Source organism: Vulpes vulpes, chromosome 16 (genome assembly GCF_048418805.1).
Source record: "Vulpes vulpes isolate BD-2025 chromosome 16, VulVul3, whole genome shotgun sequence".
Classification (NCBI taxonomy): domain Eukaryota; kingdom Metazoa; phylum Chordata; class Mammalia; order Carnivora; family Canidae; genus Vulpes; species Vulpes vulpes.
In genome coordinates this window covers 9,620,381-9,643,387 of record NC_132795.1, presented here as the reverse complement: position 1 = coordinate 9,643,387, position 23,007 = coordinate 9,620,381, and the positions used below count along the sequence as shown (strand labels likewise).

At 34.1% G+C, this 23,007-nt stretch overlaps 1 protein-coding gene across 1 annotated transcript in view; it reads left to right on the top strand.

Annotated features, from left to right (window-relative positions):
- The window catches only part of SPAG16 (sperm associated antigen 16), a 935,138-nt gene that overhangs the window by 579,568 nt on the left and 332,563 nt on the right, over positions 1-23,007 (top strand). The gene's annotated exons all lie outside the window — the stretch shown is intronic.

Here is a 23,007-nt window from a genome sequence, read left to right as displayed (position 1 = left end):
TGCCTCCTAAATTTAAGAGTCATAAAAATAATGCAATTACTTCATAAGGCATTAATTCAGCAATTACTTATTGACGTAGAAACTCTGCTGGTATAGGGAATATGCAAGGGGAACACATAGCACTTCTCCTTAAGGGTCTTGTAGCAAAGAGAAACAGACTATCTTAATGCAGTGAGGTATGTTAAATATATAAGGTACAGGAGGAAAGCAAGAACTATTATCTGCCTGAAAGACCATGGATGGATTCCAAGAGGAGTCTGTGCTTGAGCTTAGATGTGGACGATAAATAGGATATATCAGGTAGTCTTGCGAAGGGTGGATTCTGGGAACCAGTAGTGCATGTACAAAGCAGTAGGAATGTGAGACTGCAATAGCATATTGCAGGAATAATGAAATATATGAATAGAGCTTATGGAGGGAAAAAGATATGGCAGGCAAGAGTATACAAATAGGCAAGGACAAGATTGTAAAGTATCTGATTCAGGTTTTATAGTGTTTCAGAGGGAATCTATTAGAATGTGAAGGAATCAGGGTAACATAATAAAATTTGCCTTTTATAAAGACTAATATAATATGGTAGTTGAGTAAGGGAGTCAGTTTTATTGAGGAAGCTGGTACAATAGGCTATGAGTGGATGGGAATTTGAACTGGGAGATTGTAAAAAAAAAATGGAGAATATATTAAATACAGGAGTTTTAACTCTCAGACTTTGTTCTTTTTAAAAGTATTTTATTTATTTGAGAGAGAAAGAGAGAGAGAATACAAGCTGGGAGGTAAGGCAGAGGGAGAAGGAAAAGGAGACTCCTCACTGAGCAGGGAGCCTGACCAGTGTGTGTGTGTGTGTGTGTGTATTGGGGGGGGGGGCACAGAGCTTAATCCTAGCACCCCGAGATCATGACCCGAGCTGAAGTCAGACACTTAACCAAGTGAACCACCCAGGCTCCCCAACTCTCAGAATTTGAAGAGTGACTGGAGGTAGAGATTATGGGTTATTGTATATAAGGTGACTAGCTGTGTCAGTTTGTCCAAGACTGAGGAATCTCCTGGGTTATGGGATTTTCAGTGTTGAAACTAGATAGTCCTAGGTCACTGTTGCTTTAACAGAAAAATAGATGTAAAGAAATGGAGACAGAAGATAGCAACTGCATTTTTTAAACACTGGATGTGAAGATGAAAAGGAGAAAAGACTGTAGCTCTGGAATCAAAAACAAAGGATCCTCCTCTGTTCAGACAGCAAACAACATGCTTATTTGTGTAAAGGAGGAGCAAGGGGAGAGAAAGGGATTGAAGATGGAGGAAAGAGAGAAGAGAGCACAGAGGTTTATTGAGCACAGCTTTTAGTAATTTGAGAAATGCCAAGATATGCAAAACAGAATCTCCTTTCTTAGCAACATTTAATGAGGATAACAAAGAAAACAAGGACTCCAGGAGACTATACAAAAAAGAAGAAATATCCATAGTTTCTGATTCCTGGGTCACTGAAGAAATACAACTTAAAATTTCTCCCCTTTATCTTCCCATATAAGACACATGACTAACATCAATAAAGGAATATGATGCTGAACATACAGAGGGTGGGAATAGCAATCCGATTCAATTTGGTAGGCCCTATTTAGTCCTCTGAGACAAATCAATTTGGGATGAATAGAGAACAAGAAGTCCTCAGGTTCACACATTACAGAAAAAAAAAAAAGCTACAAATGCCTTAGACATCTTCACATGTTGCAAAAATTTAGACTTCTGCTGAAGCAGAAGTCAAAAGGCACTGAGGGAAAAGAGTGTCAGACATGACTTAAGAATAAAATCAGAATGATTTGTTGTTGAGTACGTAGGTCCTGCAACCTCCTCTTTGCTTTAGAATAGCTTAGACTCTGATGCAGCAGAGTTCACTCCTGCTAATGGAGCATCAATGGAAAAGCAAGATTTTCAAATGCATTTAGCCTAAATACTTAGATGTGAAGTACATAGAAAAGCAATTGGTAAAGGAAAACCCACAGAGAAAATATTAATTTAGCAGTGACCTAAATTTTATGTTCATTTTCTCTTGATTTTAGGGGTTCACACCCCCCCCCGGCCGAAAGTGCCATAACTGAGTATTCTCAGAAAACATGTCTCTTATTTTCTCTCATATGAAAAACTGAAGCACTAATGCTTGGAAGTAAAACTGTTCTTATTAAGAGAAGTTGCCTTGACATATCTGCCTTAAATGCACAGAGTTGTGTACTGATGGTGACCTTCCTACCTGATGTTGCAAGCCCTTCTTGTATTGTTATTCCCCGTGCTATCTCTGAGAGCAGAAAAAAGAAATTCAGCACAGCACAGGGCCTTTAGTATACAGCAGTATAGCGCTGACTTAGATGTATGAGCACAGAAAGGTTGTGAGTCCCAAAAGTATCTCTTTAATCCATATGAATATATATCTTAAATTGGTTTAATGGCAAATTAAAATTTATATTACTCTGCATGCTAGCTTTAAGTTAATTAATACTAGAGGGCTTCTGGGTGGCTCAGTTGTTTAACATAGCAAGCCTCATCAGGGAGTCTGCAGGTCCCCTGCCACAGCAGATATGGACCTTGCAGGTATCTTGCAACAGGATCCTAATTCCCCTACTCTATCTACTGCAGACTTAACCCCTCCATCTCTGTAGCAGGAGTTTTCTAAAGCAGCTCCAGATCTCCTCCCATAATAGACCTGCACAAACCTGCTAACACCACATGCCCTATCCCTGTACTCTCTAGTGGACCTGCCCCCTCCAAAGGTCCTTGGCCAAAGCCCATCCAAACTGTTGTCACAAGTCAGGCAGTGTGCAAGTAGCCCTGAAGGGGTCAGAACCACTCCAAAGTGACTCTTATCCCAGGGAGAACACACCACACACACAAGTCCAACTGTGGCCCCAGCAGTGGTCTTCAGGAAGACATCTGGTTTAAGTGTAGGCCCTACCCACCAACAAAAGCATCTGACTCTTGATTTCAGCTCCAGTCATGACCTCAGAGCCCTAAGATTGAGCCCTGCATCAGGCTCTGTGCTCAATGGGAAGACTGCAGCAGATTCTCTCTCTCCCTCCCTCTGCTCCTACCCCTGTTTGTGTGTTCATGCACACACACACCCTCTCTCCTAAATAAGGAAAGAAATTTAATAAATAAATTTTTTAAAAGTTAATTAATAATAGGAAAGGACTCTAAAATATTTTGATGTAAATGAAATGTCATTCATAAATAATAGTAAATGCATCATTGATCAGAAATAAAATTAATCCAATGAGTTTATTTTCTGTAAACATTTTCAAAACAGATGGTAAAGTATATATATTTAAATTGATATTTTGTAATATAGAATTAGGATGTAAACCATAGGGAAATTGACTTATTTTGTTATTAATAATTAAACAATACAAGTTATGAACCAAAATATTAATATGAAAATCTACAAGTAATATATTGATGTAGGAGCAAGTTAAGGGCAGACAGGGCTAGGCAGGGAAAGATAAGGAAAGGTCCCAGAGTCAGGCTCCTACCCATCCCAAGATAACAGAGATAGGACAGTAAAAACAGAAAAACAAACCTGGCTCCCTAGCTCCAAAACATTAGAGAGTACCCCCTCTAAGGGCTACTAAGTAATCACAGAAATCCCAGATGTAAAGAAATCTTATGGAGGTGATATTAACCAGAGAGAAGGGAACTGGTTGTTTGTGCTCATGATATTTACAAAAAAAAAAAAAAAAAAAATACCTTGTTTGTTACATGTCCACCATGTTTCTTTTAAATATAGACATGATATTTACAAATCCACCCTGATATTGACAAGAAATTTACCAAGCTCCCTGGTCAGTTTCCTATAAAAGACAGACCATAAAAATCTCCTGTGGCAACCCTATCTTGACCCCTCTCACATTTGAGAGCTTTCTTTGTATCTCTGCTTAATAAACTTCTATCGCTTTGCTCACTTTCTGTTGTCAGTGAGATTCATTCTTCAACTCTATGAGACAAGAAGCAAGCTCTCCTGTACCAATACAGCAACAACTTTAGAATTAAACAGAATGGTTTTACTAATGTTGTATTAGGCAGTTCCAGTGATTTTGTTTCAGATCCATCTCACTTATTTAAAACACAAAACCTTGAAAAACATAGATTTAAAAAAATTATAGCTTTTTATTTATTTTTACAGCTTTTTAAAAGTACATGTTATATGTTGTGACTCTCATATGATATTATTAGCTCTATGAACCATCCTGATAGTTCATGAAGGAGTTAAAGAAGAAATTTATTTTTGTAGTTGAATATTAAGAGCTATTAAAAAAAAACAGGGTAGCTATAGTTTCTTTGATGTGAGAATAAAAACTACACAACATTTCAATATGGATGGCATTGTTTGGACTTGTAACATGAACCACATCTGTAGTGTGCCAGTGTACTTCTTCTTTATAACTTTTAGAGTGTGTTAATTCCTTGATAAATGATAAACTGTCTGATTATACTGAAAGTCTGAGCCTAAAGGGAGATGAATGACTTCCTTCTCTTCTTAGTAAAGCAAGGACAGTCCATTTTGTCACCTCAATGTGATCAATTACTATTGAGACATCCTCTAAAATATCTTCTGATGAAACATGAAAATGACCAGTGGATTATATTCCTATAAATTAATTTTAAACCTCTTTCTCCCATTTCCAAACATATACTAGTCTTAAATCATTAACCTAATCTAACAGCTTATTGTCAAAAATAATGAATGTAGAGACCTCTGAGTCAGTCTCTAAGTCAACCGGACAGATCAGCTCTGAATTTTGTGGGGATGAGGAGATGGATATAAATCTCTATAATTACCAAATGGAGGCTGTTAAGTAGCCTGCAGTTTGAAAACTCATGAACTTGCTCTGTTTTATAGGACTACATGCAGAAAGTATTCTTTCCCTCGAAGTTATGAAACAGTGAAGTTTTTTTATTAAAATTGAAAAATAAGATTGTAACATTGCCAGAAAATGATGTATAATATAGGACATTTAATGAAAACTTACAATGCCCTCTCAAAAAGTGACGTGAAAAAAATCCCAACATACATCAGTAATTTGGAAGCCCATTTAAAATAAATGCCATGAGATTATTAGTCATTCACAAATCTAATGAAAACATTAAGCTTTCTGATTATTTTTAAGGATGTGATCACTGTATAGTAAAACATAGAATAGGATGAGTAATATGTCTCTGAGTTGTTCAGAGCTGGCCTGGCAACAGGCAGAGTCTCTTGTGATGAATCAGTCTCTTATGATGAATCAGACACAGAGAGTTTGTGGCCAGGATGCCTTTGGTGGCTATGCCTTGACCCCTAGACTAACTGCAGGCTCTTATCCAGCATACAATGTTGTCCTGAATTAGCTTTAGCCAAAATACCCAGTAACCGGTCACTGTGAATTTGGATCAAGTAGGGAAGCTAGAAACTCACCAAAAAACCTTTTACTTTTAAGTCTTGTCTGGTGCCTAGTCCATTGTCAACTCCGTAGTTCAACCTGTACCCTGCATACACCTGTTGGTTTCCCCAGATGGAAGCTGGTGAATTCTCAGAGGAGACTGGCATTATTCAGAAGCTAGAATGGGAAAATAAATGCAAAGCTTGCACCTTCTTTCTCTAGGTTTTATTCCTCAGGCACTTTCAATTTAGTAATCTTTATTGAAGATCTTTGTGCCAGACAAAACCCTAGGTTCTGGATTGTTGACTGTGACAGAGTCCCTGCCATTAGTGAGCACATCATCTATTAATTACTATGCAGCGGTAATAAAGATATAAATATATATGATATATATATATATATATATATATATATATATATATACACACACACACACAGAGACATACACAAAGACAAGTTATTTTAAAATACTGTAGTTATTGTTGTATATAACTATAGCTTTGGGGTTTTGTGTGTTTGTTTGTTTTTCACAAAAGCTCACTATTCCAAGATGTGATTTTATGGCTAATACTGATTGGATACCTCCTATGTGCCATCACTCCACCTGCATCATCTATGTAATGCTTACTGGAATTAACATCATTGTCTATATTAGAAATTGAAAAAACAAAAGCTTAAAGGAGTAGAATATGTTGCCCAAGGTCAGCCAATTGGCCAGTGGCAGAATTAAGAAGCAGGCTTACTCTCCAACCTCAACTCTGTATTGTTATTTTGTGGCGTCTAATTTTTGTTGATTCTCACTGAAAATTAGAATAGTGTTAAAATGACATTTCAAGGAGAAGCAGTGATTTAATATGCCTATATTTCCCAAAATATTAGGTTACCACAGTAATTCAGTAATTCACAAGTCAGATCTATTGCGAGGATTTAGCAACCATCAGAGCTGCAAATGATGCCTCACAGATAAAAAACTCTAAGGGAAAAAGTGCCTGGTCTGTAGCTATCAATCTGGATACTGGATGTTTAAATTCATCCACCAATTATGCAAAGGCATTTTTGTTAAAATTTTGCTAGGCATTTTTCTCATCCTGAAGTTGATTGATTGCCCTTATAAACTAATCAGAAGTTCTCAGATACAGGCAATGTGGTACAAACAGATATGTTTGAGAAAATAAAGGTATTCAATTGTGTTTCTATAGAATCCTGGGTTTACATCCCGAATTATCTTGTCGTTATATCAGACAGTATAGCACAGTAGTAGTACACATTCTGACTAGATTCAAACTCAAATTCTACTGCTTACTAGTAGTGCAGTATGGCCATAATTGTCTAAAATCTTTGTGCCTTGATTTCCTCATTTGTGAAATGTAGATGGTAGTAGTACTTATCACATAAAGGTGTGATGGGGATTAAATGAATAATCATAAGTGCTTAGAGGATTGACTGATATAATAACGTAATATATTTCAGAGATTCTTATAACAGCTGATATAGTTGTTTACCTACTCATATTTGTCTGTCATGTAACTGTGAGCTTTCTTCTCTAATTTTGCAATTGTTGGCAAACAGAGGCTCAGTAGATTTTGGAAGGAATAGAGGGAAGGGGGAAAAACCATTCATCAGATTTTTTTTTTTATTTCAGAAAGCATTTTACTTGAAAAATCCACTGTTTTCTAAAGACTAAAAACTAAGCATTTTAACACACAATTAAAAAATCACATATTAAAGAAGTTAATTAATTTATTTAATTTTAAGTCTTATTACACTAAGATTTCAAAGGATTGTACTTTAACTCCTAAAATGCTGTGTTTCTTTATATATCTCATCCACAACACATAAAATCTTTGCATACATATCACAAATATATCGTTCTTTTTTTCTCTCATCTTTTTTAGTTACCAAAAATAGCATTATAGTGGCCAGCAGTGGAAAGACTAGACTTTTGTATATAGGTTCCAGGCTTTGAAAAAAATGTCATATTTCAATAGAAACAATGATTAATCACTATGTGTTTCTAACTGAAACATACAGATCAGTTTTATGCGATTATTTCAGTTCTGTAAGTTAGAAGTAACTCCTTCATACTTCATGTAGTTCATTTACATTTAATCTAATAAAGATGTAAAGTTGTGGTGTAAGTGCGCATAACAATAAGTAACATCTCTAACCAGTTCCTTAGAAAAAGTTAAATATTCTCAATAACACTTTACTCTTGTCATGACTAAGGCACCCCTTTACTTTGTCTTTTATATTGAATTGTCTGGATTGGATTGCATTCTAGTGTCGGAGAGACCAATCCAAAAGAAAAATACCAGATATTAAAAACTTATCCTTTGAATAAAAATAACAGGAGCTAAACCTCAAAAGCTTTTCCCCATATGCTTACTCAATTTTTATTCATTGCTGAAATGGTAATCTGTATCAATTTGAAAGTATATTATTAGTAGAGAAATTATTATCTAGGAGGGCATGATATTTAGGTACAGACAATTCATTTCTTGTGTTCCTTAGTAATAGCTATAAGAATAGCTAGTGTTTATTTTGTTAGGTAGATTCGACACATGATTTAAACATCATAAACAATTATTGCATTTTAGAGACTATGTTCACCATATTATAGATGAAGACAATGACTATCAGAGGTGTTTAAGTTTTTCAAAGGTCCACACCTTGGGCACCTGGGTGGCTCAATCCATTAAGCATCTACCTTCAACTGAGGTCATGGTCCCAGGGTCCTGGGATCAAGTCCTTCAGTGAGCTCCCTGCTCAGGTAGAGGGAGTCTGCTTCTCCCTCTACCCTCCCTCCCTGCTAGTGATCCCTCTCTCATGTTCTCTATCTCTTGAAAAAATAAATAAAAACAAAAGTCCACAGCTATAAGTGGTGGTCTTAAGATTGCAACCCTGAGACATATGGGTGGCATAGCTGGTTAAGCATTAGATTCTTGGTTCTGGCTCTGGTTGTGATCTCAGTGTTGTGAGATGGAGCCCTGTGTTGGGCTCTGCACTCAGCACAGAGTCTGCTTGAGAGTCTCTCTCCCTCTCCTTTTGCCCTCTTATTCTCTCTCTCTCTCTCTCTCTCTCTCTCAAATAAATCTTAAAAAAAAAAAAATAAAAGATTGTGATCCTGTTCCTTCTGGCATGAAAGTCCATGTCCCTTTACTGCTACAAATTTTCTCTATGTTATTTAATGACATTAACAAAACGTGGTTATTGAAAGGCATTTGTAAACATCTGTCTATGACACTGAGTATGGTAGTGTCCCAATAAAATGAACACCTGTAAATCTAATTCAGCTTCATCACCTTGCTTCCTTTATTATAATATATTTTCTTAGGAAAGAATAAGAGTAAAATTATTTAGTTATCCTTGTATGTATCCTTGTAAAAATTATATAACATATTGCAAAGGTAAACAGAGATTTTTCTTTCATTTCTCTTTCAATAACATAAATGACTGTTTCTTACTTTTATTCATATTGCCAGTGAAATTATATGGATAGATGATTGTTGGGAAGTTAAAGCCAAAGAAGAGGCATGAATGTCATCTTTTTTAGATGTCATAGAACCTAGATATGGTCTCTTGGAAAAAAAAATTTAGAGGGGGGCCTATTTGAATTCAGTAGGTCCTATAGGATTTTCCTGTAAGAATATTGAGGACACCTTAATCATAGAGCTTGTTTGACCAAAAGTAAATCCCAGTGCATCGCCTCTACCCTTTCTGCCTTGACTACACTGTAGAGAAAATGTAGATTTCTAAGTCTGATAGAATGGAGTTTGAACCCAGATTTTGTCACTTTCTAGTTGTATCTAGTAAGGCGTGGTGTTCAACACCTGTAAAGTTCAGTATTTTCTTTTTAAACATAAATAATAATTAAATCACAATCTTAACACTGGGAATATGTATTTTGGAGTCAAAAATGAAGCTTTTTCTCTTGATTGGTAGCTGAGAATGCTAGTGGCAAGTCTTCTCATGATTTGTAGTTCTGTCTCTTTGGTTGATGAGTTAAATGGTGCTTAATGAAATTGAACAATTGCACTGCAGATTGCTTTACCCAGTGTTTTGTCTGTCACTTTCAAGAACTCAGTGACTGTAATTCATTGCATCAATTTGTAATTCCACCATCCCTGTGGTGTTTGTTTGACCTATCCTGCTTGTAGTCCCCTAATTTCACTTTAACATATAGAAATTACTTGGGAATAATCTTGTCACTTGTTATTTATTCTATTATACATTCAACCTATTAAAGCTTCAATAATGATGACTTGGCTGTACTTCAAGATAGTCTTAACTTTGAATTAATTGTAGCACTACATCTTAATTATAATTTTTAGGTACCATTGATGAAACTAGAAATTAAATGCAGCATTTTTTGGCAAGTGTTTCTGGCATCCTACTGTGGTTGTGATCAGTGTAAGGTAAAGCTACACTTCTTGTTATGTAGAGCTACAGCACCAAGAAATTATTAACAATTAGTTAAAATGCATTTCTAATGGATAATCATGAACACTCCATATAATCATTTTTTGACCATTAGTTATACTCAGGCCTTTTATTACTTGACTACCTAGCATCCAAGAAACATTCTCATCTGGGGAAAAGCTAGCAATGTATGAAATGTGGCATGAGGCCACACTGAAAAGTTCTTTCTTGTTTGTCTGTTTTTGTTCTTGTTCATTTTGGTTAGTTTGTCTTTGTGGTTGCTGGGAAGTTAGCAAATGGGCATGCCTTTCTAGAACTTTGAATTTGGAGAGAATAATGCAGAGGCAGAGGACCAAGCAGGAAATTGCAGTTGAAGTATTTTTGAGAGTCCCTAATTAGAGGAAGTGTCTTAGCCAGATTCTCAGAAATTTTACAATGTTTAATATTACTTAGTTGCTTTAGTTCTTACAATTTTTTTAACAAACTAATTTTTTTCTCTTTTGGGGGGGAATGATGGGTAGTAGTTAGCAAAATAAATTTCTGTTGCTTATGTTCATGAATCCTAAAGGATACACACATCAAAACCCAAATAATTCCAAATTATTAAAGGTAGCTTATTAGATAATGAATATAATTAGAAAGTGCAAATCAACAATGAAAAGGAACCCATGAACCATAGCACTTATGAAGACTTATAAACCAAAGGAAAACATTTATTTTACTACTTGAGCATATGTTTGTATGTATGTTCATCCTAAATTACTTATGGGTCAAAGAGTAACAGCATCTTAAAATTATAATGAGGAATTTATGAGCAACAACAACCCAAAAATATACTTAGGAAAAAGTTATAGTGTTAAATGATTTTATTACTTCCCAAGAAAGCCTGAAAATAAAACGTCACTTTACAATATTAGGATTACTGCAATGAAATTAACTAAAATAGCGGTTAGAAATTAATAAAGACTAAAGAATAACCTAATGGGGGAGGAGAAAATAGAATTTGTTGATCTAAAACCTGCTTCTTTGCAAAATCATTAACAAACTGTCTTCAGACCTGTTTTGTTTTTGTCTCACTATTATTTATCATTTTACTATTTCAGTATCATAGAAAAAAATAGATTAAAAGATAACTTTTTCCAGAAATCTATTTGGAAAATCCTAAAAAAGGAAGAACTAATTAAAATGTCATAAAGGTAGTCCAGCACAACTAAATTAAGACAGTAGGTGTCCTCTTTGCTGGCAAAACAAAAACAAAAGTTAAAAAATGAAAATTCACCCCATAAAACATATACTCCATAAACAAAGTTTTTGTGTCAGATTTAAGAATAAAACTTATAGGGGGAATCCCTGGATGGCTCAGTGGTTTAGCGCCTGCCTTTGGCCCAGGGCGCAATTCTGGAGTCCCGGGATCGAGTCCCACGTCGGGCTCCCAGCATGGAGCCTGCTTTTCCCTCTGCCTGTGTCTCTGCCTCTCTCTCTCTCTCTCTCTCTCTCTGTCTATCATAAATAAATAAATCTTTAAAAGAAAAAGAATAAAACTTATATTCTTATTTATATTTCGGTAAATAAATGTTGACATGCATGTAAGGACATGCCAAGTTCTTTGATCAAGAGTGACAAACATACCATTTAACTACTTTATAAAGTTATAGGTTTAATGAATTCTAAGGAAGATCCTGATAACTTTTTTGTTTTTGGTGTTTTGGGAAATTGACAAACGGATTATAATCTTTATATCTGGAAGAGCAATTGATAAAACTAGGAAGACAACAACAAAGATTGATAAGGAAAACTAGTGTACTAGGTTTTAAACTAAAATTAAAAATTACAATGAAATATAAAACTAAAGAAAGATTGATAACTCAATGAAAGAGAACATAAAGCTATGAAACAGATCCTAACTATGTAGTATACAACATAAAAGCTTAATCCCAAAAGGGAAATCTCCTTGAGTCTTCTTTAAGGAATCATCTTTATTTTCATTTTTTCCTTTCAGCCTTTCCACATTTTGGTTTGTTGTTGCTGATTCCCAAATCCCTGTCTATCTAAAGGCTGGGTATCTTTGGACTTTGGATATCAGGTTAAAGTTCCATCTACTTCAAGGAGGAGTTATGCCACAGTTCAATTGATTCTTGCTTTTTAATCTTTTTTACTACAAAAGTAAGATTTTGTTCAATATAGAAAATGTGAACTTTTCAAAAATACTAAAAACAACCCTAAAAGTAACTAATTATACAATTTTACTATTATAACCTTTCAGATTTTTAAATGCTATAGATATTGTTTAAATTAAAATTCCTACATCCCGAAAAATAAAAAAATAAAAAAAAAAATTAAAAAAAAAAATTCCTACATCCCGGACGCCTGGGTGGCTCAGTGGTTGAGCATCTGTCTTTGGCATAGGTCCTGGTCTCAGTGCCAGGATTGAGTCCCACATTGGGCTCCCTGTGAGGAGCCTTCTTCATCCCTCAGTCAGTGTCTCTGCCTCTCTCTGTGTCTCTCATGAATAAATATATAAAATCTTTAAAAACTAATAAAACAAAATTCCTACAGCCACAATAGTAATATTGTGCCATACCTAGTAATGCATAAGTTAATTTGTCTTCACTCAGTAATACATATTGAATATTTTAAATATAAATATGTACATATTCTCACTCTCATTATTGATGTATCATGGATACATTATAATTAATTAAGTAGATGCATCACTGTTTGCTTGAATAATCTCTTACTAATGGATGTTTGGATTGTTAGTATTTGGTACTCTAAACAAGAATGCAGAAAGCATCTTTTCGGGTGCCTTTTTTCAGTTGTCATTTCATTGAGATGTATTTAGAGGTGTTGTAATCTACATTTTTAAAAAACATTTAAATCATATTGATGAAGACTGTATAAAATGTTGACCATAGTTACTTATGTATTCCCTCCAATACTCCATGAATGTGCCTACTTTCCCATACTCTTGTCACTTTGATTTTATCAAATTAGATAGGCTAAAATTCTCTTGTCAATATTTTAATATATAATTATATAATTTATAAGACCATTAGAATGCTTTATCTATTTTTTAGGCATGTTTGATATGCAGGCTACCACTGACATTTATTTTTACATATTCTGGAATTGATGTTTAAGTTATCTGACATAAAATTTTGGGCAATTTTTAAAAATTTAGTTTGGCTAACTGGTTTCTTTGTTTTAAAATTCAAAGTAGTTCATTTTTTGGCTGAATTTCAGTTATTAAATTTTTCTTTTTTGGCTTGGGAAATTAGTGCTTCTTGAAATTTATTATAATTCTCTTAATATGGTACAATTAATGATTAGATGTGTTCTTTTAGTTAACTATTATCACATATAGCATATGTAATCTTACATTATATTGCATATAATTATATATGTATTATAAATATATGTATAACATATGTTTTAGTTGTAATGTAACCCTCTAGTTTGCCCACTTTCTTCCAGCTATCTTCTGGGATTTGTGGCACCTGTCTGTGGCTAGATGATGGTGTAAGATCAAGCAAACTAGCACACTAGTGTACTTCAGTTCTTAGATTACACTGAACCACTCATGTCTTCCCCATATTCTCGGTAGTTATTCTATACAGTTTACAGTACCCAACTGTAGAAAATGATGGTGAATTTGTGAGGAATATGGCATAGAATGCCAAGGCAGAAGTCATGTATTGTATGTCTTGAATTGGCTTATGGGATTTGAATCACACTTTTATAAGAAATATCTTTGTTTATAGAGGCCATAGGACTAGGAGTCAGTGGGCAAATGGTGAGAAATGTAGGAAATATTTTCTTTGCCTTTTTAGTCACTCACAATTCCATGATGCAAAGCTACAGCCTTCCCAGCTTAGTAAATGGGCATTAGGTTGTCCATTAGTATTTTTTAATGTGTTTTCATGCTTTAGTCTCTTTCTGCATCTGTGTGGATACTACATATATCTTGATATCCAATTTTAATTTCATATTAAGTGCTTCAAACTAAGATTTTGATTTAATGTCCATTTGATAAAATGTTAATATATATATAAAGAGAATTCTTCAATAAGAATTTTCTATATTTCTGATGTAGTGAAATTGGAATTGCTTTTTTTCTGGTGTCCTGGATAATTTTATTCTTTCTATATTATATGTGAAAAGGAATCTTGTTACTTAAAAAAATCATATGTATAGATAGAAATACATACCCAAACCTCTACTACTGAATGTAATGTGCTCAATCAATACATAAGTATTAAATGCCTAATATGCAGCAAGCACTATTCTAAGTGCTATAGCTATGGTAATTAAAATATAAAAATAAAACAGACAAGAATCTCTGCTGTGGGGAGAGATTTTTGGAGAGAAGCAGATAATAAATGAGAAGGAAAACTAGTATGTCAGATGATAATACATGTTGTAGAGGAAAATAATCAGAAATAAATATTTGGCTGGTGGAGAAAAGGGTTGTTACAATAGCAATTAAGAGCAATTTGAACAAAGGCCTAAAGAAGATAGAGAGGGAACCTTATAGATATCTGAGCGAAGAGTATTCCAGAGGAAAAAAATGCAGTACAAAAACCCTGGGGTGGGAGCATACCCAGTGTAGGTTTGAAGAATAATCAGGGGTAACTGAAGTAGATGAGTAAGGGGAACAGCAGTTTGAAAATATGAAATGAAGCCAGAGAAGTGTTGGTAGGCAGGAAGAGTGGAGGCAAGTTACATTATCTTGTAGGTCATTTTGATGACTTAGTCCTTACTCAGGGTGAAAGTGGAAGCTATTAGAGAGTTTTGAGCAAAAAAAAAAAAAAAAAAAAAAACTTTGTATTAGTCTAAAGGTTATAGAGAGGGAAAAGCAGTGGTGGATGCAAAAAAATCATGTGTGTCTATTGTACTCCCCCTGTGCAAAAGATGGCAGTAGCTGGGACTAGAATAATAGCAGAGAGGAGGATGCGATTTAAAAGAGAGAGAGAGAGAGAGAGAGAGAGAAACAAATGCATTCACACATACACACAAAAGGAAAAGAATGAGAAAGGAAAATGAATCCGAGCTTGGAAAATGCAGAGATACCCCACAAACAAGACTCACTCACACTTCCTCAAGCCCTTCCCTCCTAATTCAAACCTTCAAAGAGGAAACAAATTCATCACTCAGAAAGGAAAAATAAAGGAAAACACATATAACTTGAATATATATTATTTTGGAATTATAGATTGACCTTGCAAATAACATTTGTCAATTTATGTATTATTTCACATGTATTATATAAAGAAGTACTGGCTTCTTAGTGCCATGGTTATGAATTTGAAGTCTGAAATCAATGCTGAAAAAACAAAGAGTTCTATCAATGACTTACACTTTTTTAGTGAATTTGATTCTACCTGTGTCCATTGAACAGCCCTGTGTTCAGAGATGATCCATTTACACTGGGTCAGCCACTAAAATAAAGCTAGGAGACTGTAGCAGATGCCATCAATGCCTTCCTGCATAACCTCTTATTCACCTGCTGTCTTGCTGGACAGTTCCCAGGCCCATTATCAACTTCCTGCCTCAAGGGTTCCATCTTCATCTCTCTGAGGTTTCCTTCTCTGAGGGTTTTCTTAGATGCCACAGTTTACTAGGCTCAAGTTCATGCCTCTGGGGACAAAATAGAAGTCAGTGGATAAATAGCTTGGCATTCCTGTCCCCCAGTGGGACAACTGTGAGGCATGTTTTATATGGTTCCTCATAGGGTCCTCAGAAGGACCTCTGGGTCATCGTCCTAACTGCTCACAGTGCACTCATAACACACTCTCTACTGGCTTCTGCCTTGTTTTACTTTTCCCATTCCCTTATGTGTGCTTTCTGAGTTCACATCCTAAGTAAATGACCTACAAAGTATTTGTCTCAGGGTGGGTTGAGTGGGAGACCTACACCAAGCCAAGTAGAAACCCTTGAATCAAGTTGATCATATTGGATGAACAAAGCAAAAGGCCCAGGAATATTCCACAGATATGAAGCAAGGGTGGTGAGTGGCTCTTTTGGTTTTAATCTACTTCCTTGGCCCTTTTGTGTCTCACTTTGTCCAGCATTATAGAAACAGAATCTTTAAGAGTTAGCTCCATATTTCCCCTACCAAAATACACTGTTAGTGTTAGCATATATTTTACAAATGGTGAATCTGCTGCTACTTCCATAATTAATCATTTTTGTCAATAGTTACAAATGAACATAGCCATGAAATGCAGAATGAATAATAGAGAGCTGAAAATTTATGGGCATATTGAGGAGATATAATGATCACTTGTATCAGTAACAGAGAAGCAAGAATACAGCTGCTTGGAGCCTGGACCAGTTTAGAGAAAAAAGAGGGACTTTGTGTTTTTACCATTAATAGCAAAGCTAGGGAGAATTTAAAATGCCAGTCATCTGGAAAGCACAATTAGATTCACAATTTGATGACGTCTAGGGATATCACATGTTATAAGACCTTGGTAAAAATCAAATCCTAAAGTTATTTTTTAAAAAAATAAGGAATTTACAAAAGACGATAAAATAAACCCTTATGTCTAAATTAATTTTTATGTTAATGTATTTTGAAACCATAACAAGTGTTTTTTGTTTGGCAAAACTGAGATATAAAGACAAAGGATGAGCAAATATTCAATGCCCCTTTCCTTTCCTTCTCCTGGCATAGTCTAAACTTCAGGAACAGAAATATCCATGACACAGGACACATTTTTTTATATATATATATACAAAGAATCAGAAAGGTACTACTTATTGAGAGATCAGAGAAAATGTCCACAGGACGCACATTTCTGAGCCATGGAAAGAGCTGCAGACAGATTGGGCAGCAAAGAAAGAAGTGGGACTCTGAAGTCAATGGCCTTGTATCATTGTCCTGCAATGACAGGAAAAGTGAAATAGGTTTAATCAAAGCAACATGAACCAAATTAAGGGAATATTATGTAACATCAAATAAACTTGTAAAATAGGTAAAAATTATAGCAAATGCATGATCATGTGTTTTCCCTATGATTGGTGTTAAATACATTCATTTTACAAAGTAAATACTTATCAAGTGTCAGTATTCTTGTGGGTGTGTAGCTATAGGCAAGGGGAAATGAGGCAAACATAAATAAAATGCAGCTCTTTTCTTATGAAATTTACAGTTTAGTAGTTGAAAAAGATATGTGAACAAGTTATTTCAGCACAGTGTCAAAAGGGCCAGGGTCTTCAGTATAGCTGTCTGCAGAGCAGCAACATGATCTGATTTATACTTTCAAAGGATTATGCTGGCTCTTCTATTGAGAATAGACTGACAGGGGGCAGAGAGACAATGATCCAGGCAGAAGACTTTGGTAGACTTGGAACAAGATGGTAGCAGGGGAGGTGATGAAAGGTTTTATTTATTAATTCATTCATGTCTTCATCCATTTAGACATAGTTGTAGTTCTTCTGAAAAGTTATAACAATAATACAATGTTCACTTGACCTAAGTTCCTCAAGTGTTAACATTATGCTGTATCTACTTTATCTCTTTCCCTCTTTCTGAATATACACATGCGTAATATGTTTTTCTAAGACATTTGAGAATAGTAGGAATAATGTCCCTTAGCCCACAAATAGTTTATTGTGTAATACCTAAAAACAAGGGTATTTTCTTAAACAACCATAGGGAAATTATTCAAATGAGTTAGTATCTATGCAATTATCTAATCTACAGTCCTTATTCAAATTTGTCCAACTGTGCCAATGCCTATATAACAAAAGAAAATTTAGGACCATGTATTTCATTCAGTTGTATTTTTAGTTTCATCTGGAATAGTTCCTCATTCTTTTCTTTGTGTGTTTCATAATATTGACATTTTGGAATAGTACAAGCCAGTTATTCATAGAGCGTCCCTCAATTCGGGTTTGTCTGATATTTCCTCTTGATTAGATTCAGCTTATGAAACTTGAACAGAAATACCTCAGAAGTAATGACCTTTTCAGGGTATTATATCAGGAGGCACATGTTGTTGATCTATATCATTACTGTTGATGTTAATTTTGATCATTTGTACTCTGCTAATTCTTTAGACTATAGAGCTGATTATTTCACATTGTAATTAATAATTATCTTGTTACTTTGAGATTGTAAATATTCTGTGTCTTCTAAAAAAAATTCAGCTACTCATTTTAGCATCCACTGATAATTCTCACCTTCACTGATTGTTATGATGGTTGCTGATGGTGATTTCCTAACTCCGTCATTTCTTCATTTATCAGTTGGGTTTCTACTGAACGGAAGAATTCTCCCTTCTCTCATTCTTAAAAATTTATATCAAAGTGAATTCATGTATTTCTTTTATTCAGTGAGTTATAGTTTTATGTCATTACTTTAATACTCAAATTGTTCCATTCTTGGCTAATGAAAGCTCCTCCGTGGTGACCAAAGTGTCCTTTTGAGACGTCCATATTATTCTCTGAACACCTCCCTCATTTCTAGCACAAGAGATTTCAAGCTCATCTTGTACTTTTACTGTAACACTGGAATCAGCCTTTTCGTCTAGAAGCCCTGGTTACTTTTAATGGAGAATGCTATTAGAGATCAAGATCTCATTCTACTTGTTGTCATGACTACACAGGGTGGGAGGGTGGTCATTGCTCCTAGTCTTTCTCAGTAAACAGAGCTAGAAATAGATATAAAGAGGAATATATGCGCATGCGTGCGCATGCATGCACACACGCACACACACCTGTATCCATCTATGCAGCAAACTAGCTATATTACAAATTATGGATTCACACTGATATCTCTAATTCCAATCTAATGATAGAATTCATTCTAGTTTGGCCCTTTTCCATGTTTAATACTCTCCTGTCTGCCAATGACAAACAAAGCTCCAGTTATCTATAATATATTGACTTATATAAAGTACAATAATATAAAGTACAGAAAATAGTTTCATTATTACTAACCCAGGTCTCTAAGAAAGGAAACCTGCTAATTAGGTTTCAATATGTGCTTAGAGTTCTTTTTTGTCTTTAGCTTCAAGCCATATAGTCCAACTACTCCCCAACCATGTTTAACAGTTATTTGAGTCAGATGTTACTCACATCCCATTAGTTGGTGTTACTCATTCAAATGTTATCTATTTGAAACTTCTGTTTGTGCTCAACAGTAGGATTTTCTACCCTTCCTTATTTGTTTTATTCATTTTTCTTCTTTCTTCTTTCTTTCTTTTTTTGTCTGTGAAACATTAACATTCTAAAAGTCAGAACTGCATTAACTTCTATTTACCTTCTTTGTGTTTTCTGTTGACTTAGTTTTTTTTTTTGTATTTCTAGATTTTTAGGCTGAGAATTTAATTTATTTAGGCATATTCTTTGATTGATAATGTTTAAGGATATATAATTTATTTTATTGCTTCTTTGTGTCTCACAGATTTATATATGTATACATATATACATAGACATATGTACATGTATATATTAGTGTTTTCATTTACATATTTTTAATATGTTCTTTAATCTTATTTTGTAGTTCCACATTTACTTAAGAATTATTTAATAAACATCATTTGTTAATTCTAATTAAAGGAATTACAATTATCATTAATCTTTTTAAGATTTTAAAATAATTTCTAGTTTTTAATGTATTAAAATTTTACTTGTAACATTTTTAATTATGAAATTTATTTTTTGTGACTTAACATGTGATCAGATTTTATGATTGCTTCATGAGTGCCTGAGAAGGTATAGTCATGTCTTTTCAGTGTGTAAATTCCCATATATGCATAATATCTACTTTACTGGTTAGTTCTGTAAGACTTCTGTATCCTGTCCTTGTGTCTACTTCATTTATCTCATACTAATTCTGACGTATTAACATTTCCTAAGGTTAATATGTTTCTTACTATGTCTTTTTACATCTTTTGTAGTTTTTGCTTACAAAGGCATTGCTATATTATTTTGGTGCATAGATATTCACGATAGTTAGGTCATTGCCATGAACTGAGGCTTTTACCATTAAAAACAGCAATTCTCTGTCACATTAACACAGTTTAGTTTGAAGTTTATTTTGTTTATATCAGTATTGGCTTTGCTTTATTATTATTTCTAGAATTCTGGTATGTCTTTGCCCATCTCTTTCTATTTAGCTTTTCCAAAGTATTTTGTGTGTCTTCTATACAGAATGTATTTGGATTTTGCTTTGTCAGCCAAATTGAAAATCATTTCATTTTAACAGATTTGTTAAGCCATTCATTTATATTTATTGAGATGTAAAGTGTTTAACTGTAACTCTCTCATATTATTTTATAATAATTACTGTGTATATTATGTTATATTTGCTATATTACTCTATGTGAAGTGGTTTGAGGGCTCTTTTTTTTTTTTAATATTCTTTAGGTGTTTAGGAAGGACTGTATTTTTGTTTTGTGGGCTTTTTACTTATTTTTAAATTTTTTTATTTCCCTGCTTTCTTTTTTTTACCATGTTACTATGTTGTTTGCAGTTTTAATGACATACTTTTAACTCCAAACTATTGCCCACACAACAGTAACTTCCCTCTTTCTTCTCCTATCTCCTGTCACTTTTAGTTGCATTATCTCTGTCAGAACATATAACACATACTAGGTAACACATCGTAAAACATTATTATTTCACCATCTACCTCATCTTTTAATGTTAAATCTACAATTAATTATATTAAAAGCTCACCAGTGGTCCTATTGCTGAAATGTCCAATTCTTTTCTTAGTTGGATTTGGTGAATATTTGAAACTGTTTTTCATTATTGATCCTTGAATGAAAACCTAACTGACTATCGAATCTGTGATTTACATTTTCTTTCCTTGGATTATTTTAAAACGCTGTTCTACTGGTACATTATTTTGTATATGGTTTTCTAGAAGTCTGATGCCAACTAATCATCTTGCTTTTGCTATCTATCTACCCATCTATCAATTATTGGCTTGGGTCCACAGTCATATTTTTTACCTGGTAAAATTATAAAACTTAGTATTTTTTACCATGATATCACTTCAAATTGATCATTACTAATAAATTTTCACTGTTATGCAGTGGGCTCCTTCAATATGTAGATTCTGGACTTCTAAGTTTCTCCTCTAAATTGATCTATCCCATCCCATCAAAGTGTTCAGCAGTAAAAAGAGCCTTCATATCCACTTATGTTAGAGGGCAATTATGAAGAAATGTAGCCTGTTTTTACTCTGTTAATATAGTGAGTTTTAAAAAAAGTCTTAAAATCTATACTTGTTAATAGAAAAATCTCTTGAGGGTAGCCAGCTAACATAAAAGAATGGATTTTCTAATCAGATTTAACAAGAATCAGAGATCTTACCCGGTATGAAACTTTACTAAATAATATCAAAAAAAGCTCCAAGTAGAGAGAGCAGTCTTGTATACCAAAGGCAGCTCCCCAGATCCTGTCTAAACACACTAGGCATGTACTTCTAGCCTAGTATTATAGAACTGTAGACAAGGTCTCTGTATGAGGATCTTGGGATAACCCCATGCCCTAGAAAAGTTTAAATTATGAAACATCTCCATTTAATAGCTCTAACACTTGTATCACTGACAGGGAGCTAAGTAAGCCTCATGGGTTCTATAGCTGACCCTTAGCTAGAACATCCTATGAAGTACATTTACAGATAAATCCTCTTCCTCCTAGAAAATATCAATAGTTTATATACCCTAATGTCCAGTTAGCAAGGAGCTTGGATTAAGTCACCGGCCAACATTTTTTTTCCCCTAGAAGCACTCAACTCTATAAAGGGGATACTATGGCCTAAATATTTTTATCTCCCCCACCAAATTCATATGTTGAAATTCTAATCCCAAAAGTGATGGAAATATTAATGGGGCCTTTAGTAGATGACTAGGTTTTGAGGGTACAGCCCTCATTCATGGGATTAGTGCTCTTTTAAAAGACCCTATATGAAGTCTACAGTGCTCCCTGACTTCTTCTATCATGTGATGATATTACAAAAAGTCTGGAAGCTAAGAGAGGTCTTTACCCAACCATACTGGCACCCTGGTCTCAGATTCCCAGTCTCTAGACCTGTAAGAAATTAATTTCTGTTATTTGTAAACTACATAGTCTGTGGTGCATTGTTATAACAGCCCAAACATACTAAGACAGGAGTTAATGTGCTGTGGATCAGGCGCTTTCATTCCTTTCAGCAATTTGATATGGCTTTCCATTTTGTATTTTTTTATTTTCAAAAAAAATAGTATTGAATGGATAACTGGAGGAAAAAATAGTGTGATGAAAATGGAAAAATAGCTTGGTCATTTAGACCATAGAGTTAGAACCATTCATTTACCTGGTTCCAGCACTGGTCTGTGTTCAGATATATTGCAGACTTCATACCTGGAGACTCGTTCACCTGAAGAAACAACACAGTGGTGTAGTTGCTTAGATAATTGATATTATCCATGGTATCAAAGGCAGAATTGAGGTTTTTATTGAGTCTACTTGAAAATTAGAAAACAAAACAAAACAAAAATTAGAAAACAATGGAGATAGTTTATATAATACTGAGATAGGTCCATATGATACACATATAGATTCTCTTATTTTTATTACAGTAAATCGAAGTTCTAGATATTATTTATGTACTTCTTATCTGAACATGAGCAACCATTATACTTCTATGTTTTTTAGTCCCTAATTCCATGTAGAATAAGAATTATGATATATTCTTGTCCTGTTTTCTGAACAGAAGATGTATCAACTTATTACTTTACTTCCTTGGAGTCTTCTCTGTGTCTTCTATTTCATGTCAACTTTTTTTTCGATGTTTTCTAATTTCTTTCAAAAAAAGTACCATCAAGTAAATAATAACAATCCTTATATTTGTATAATTTTTAATTTATAAATCACTTAAAAACTCTAGAAACGGCTCTAAATACAATTTTCTAAGTAATCTAGCAATTGTGAGAAATTCTGTAAATACCCCCTTAGTCACTATTGTTCATGAGGCACCATTTCTTTCTGCTGCCAAGCTATAGTTTATCCCAATCAATACCAGTTGCTTACTAAGATTCTCTAAGTCACGACTAGCCCTGGACAACTTGATAGATGGCTTTAAAAAAAAATTTAAAAAAAAGACTTTTTAACAGATGCTTGCCATATGTTGATTTGTTTTTTTTTAAAAATCAAGTTTTAAATTTTTATTACAATTTAAAATGGG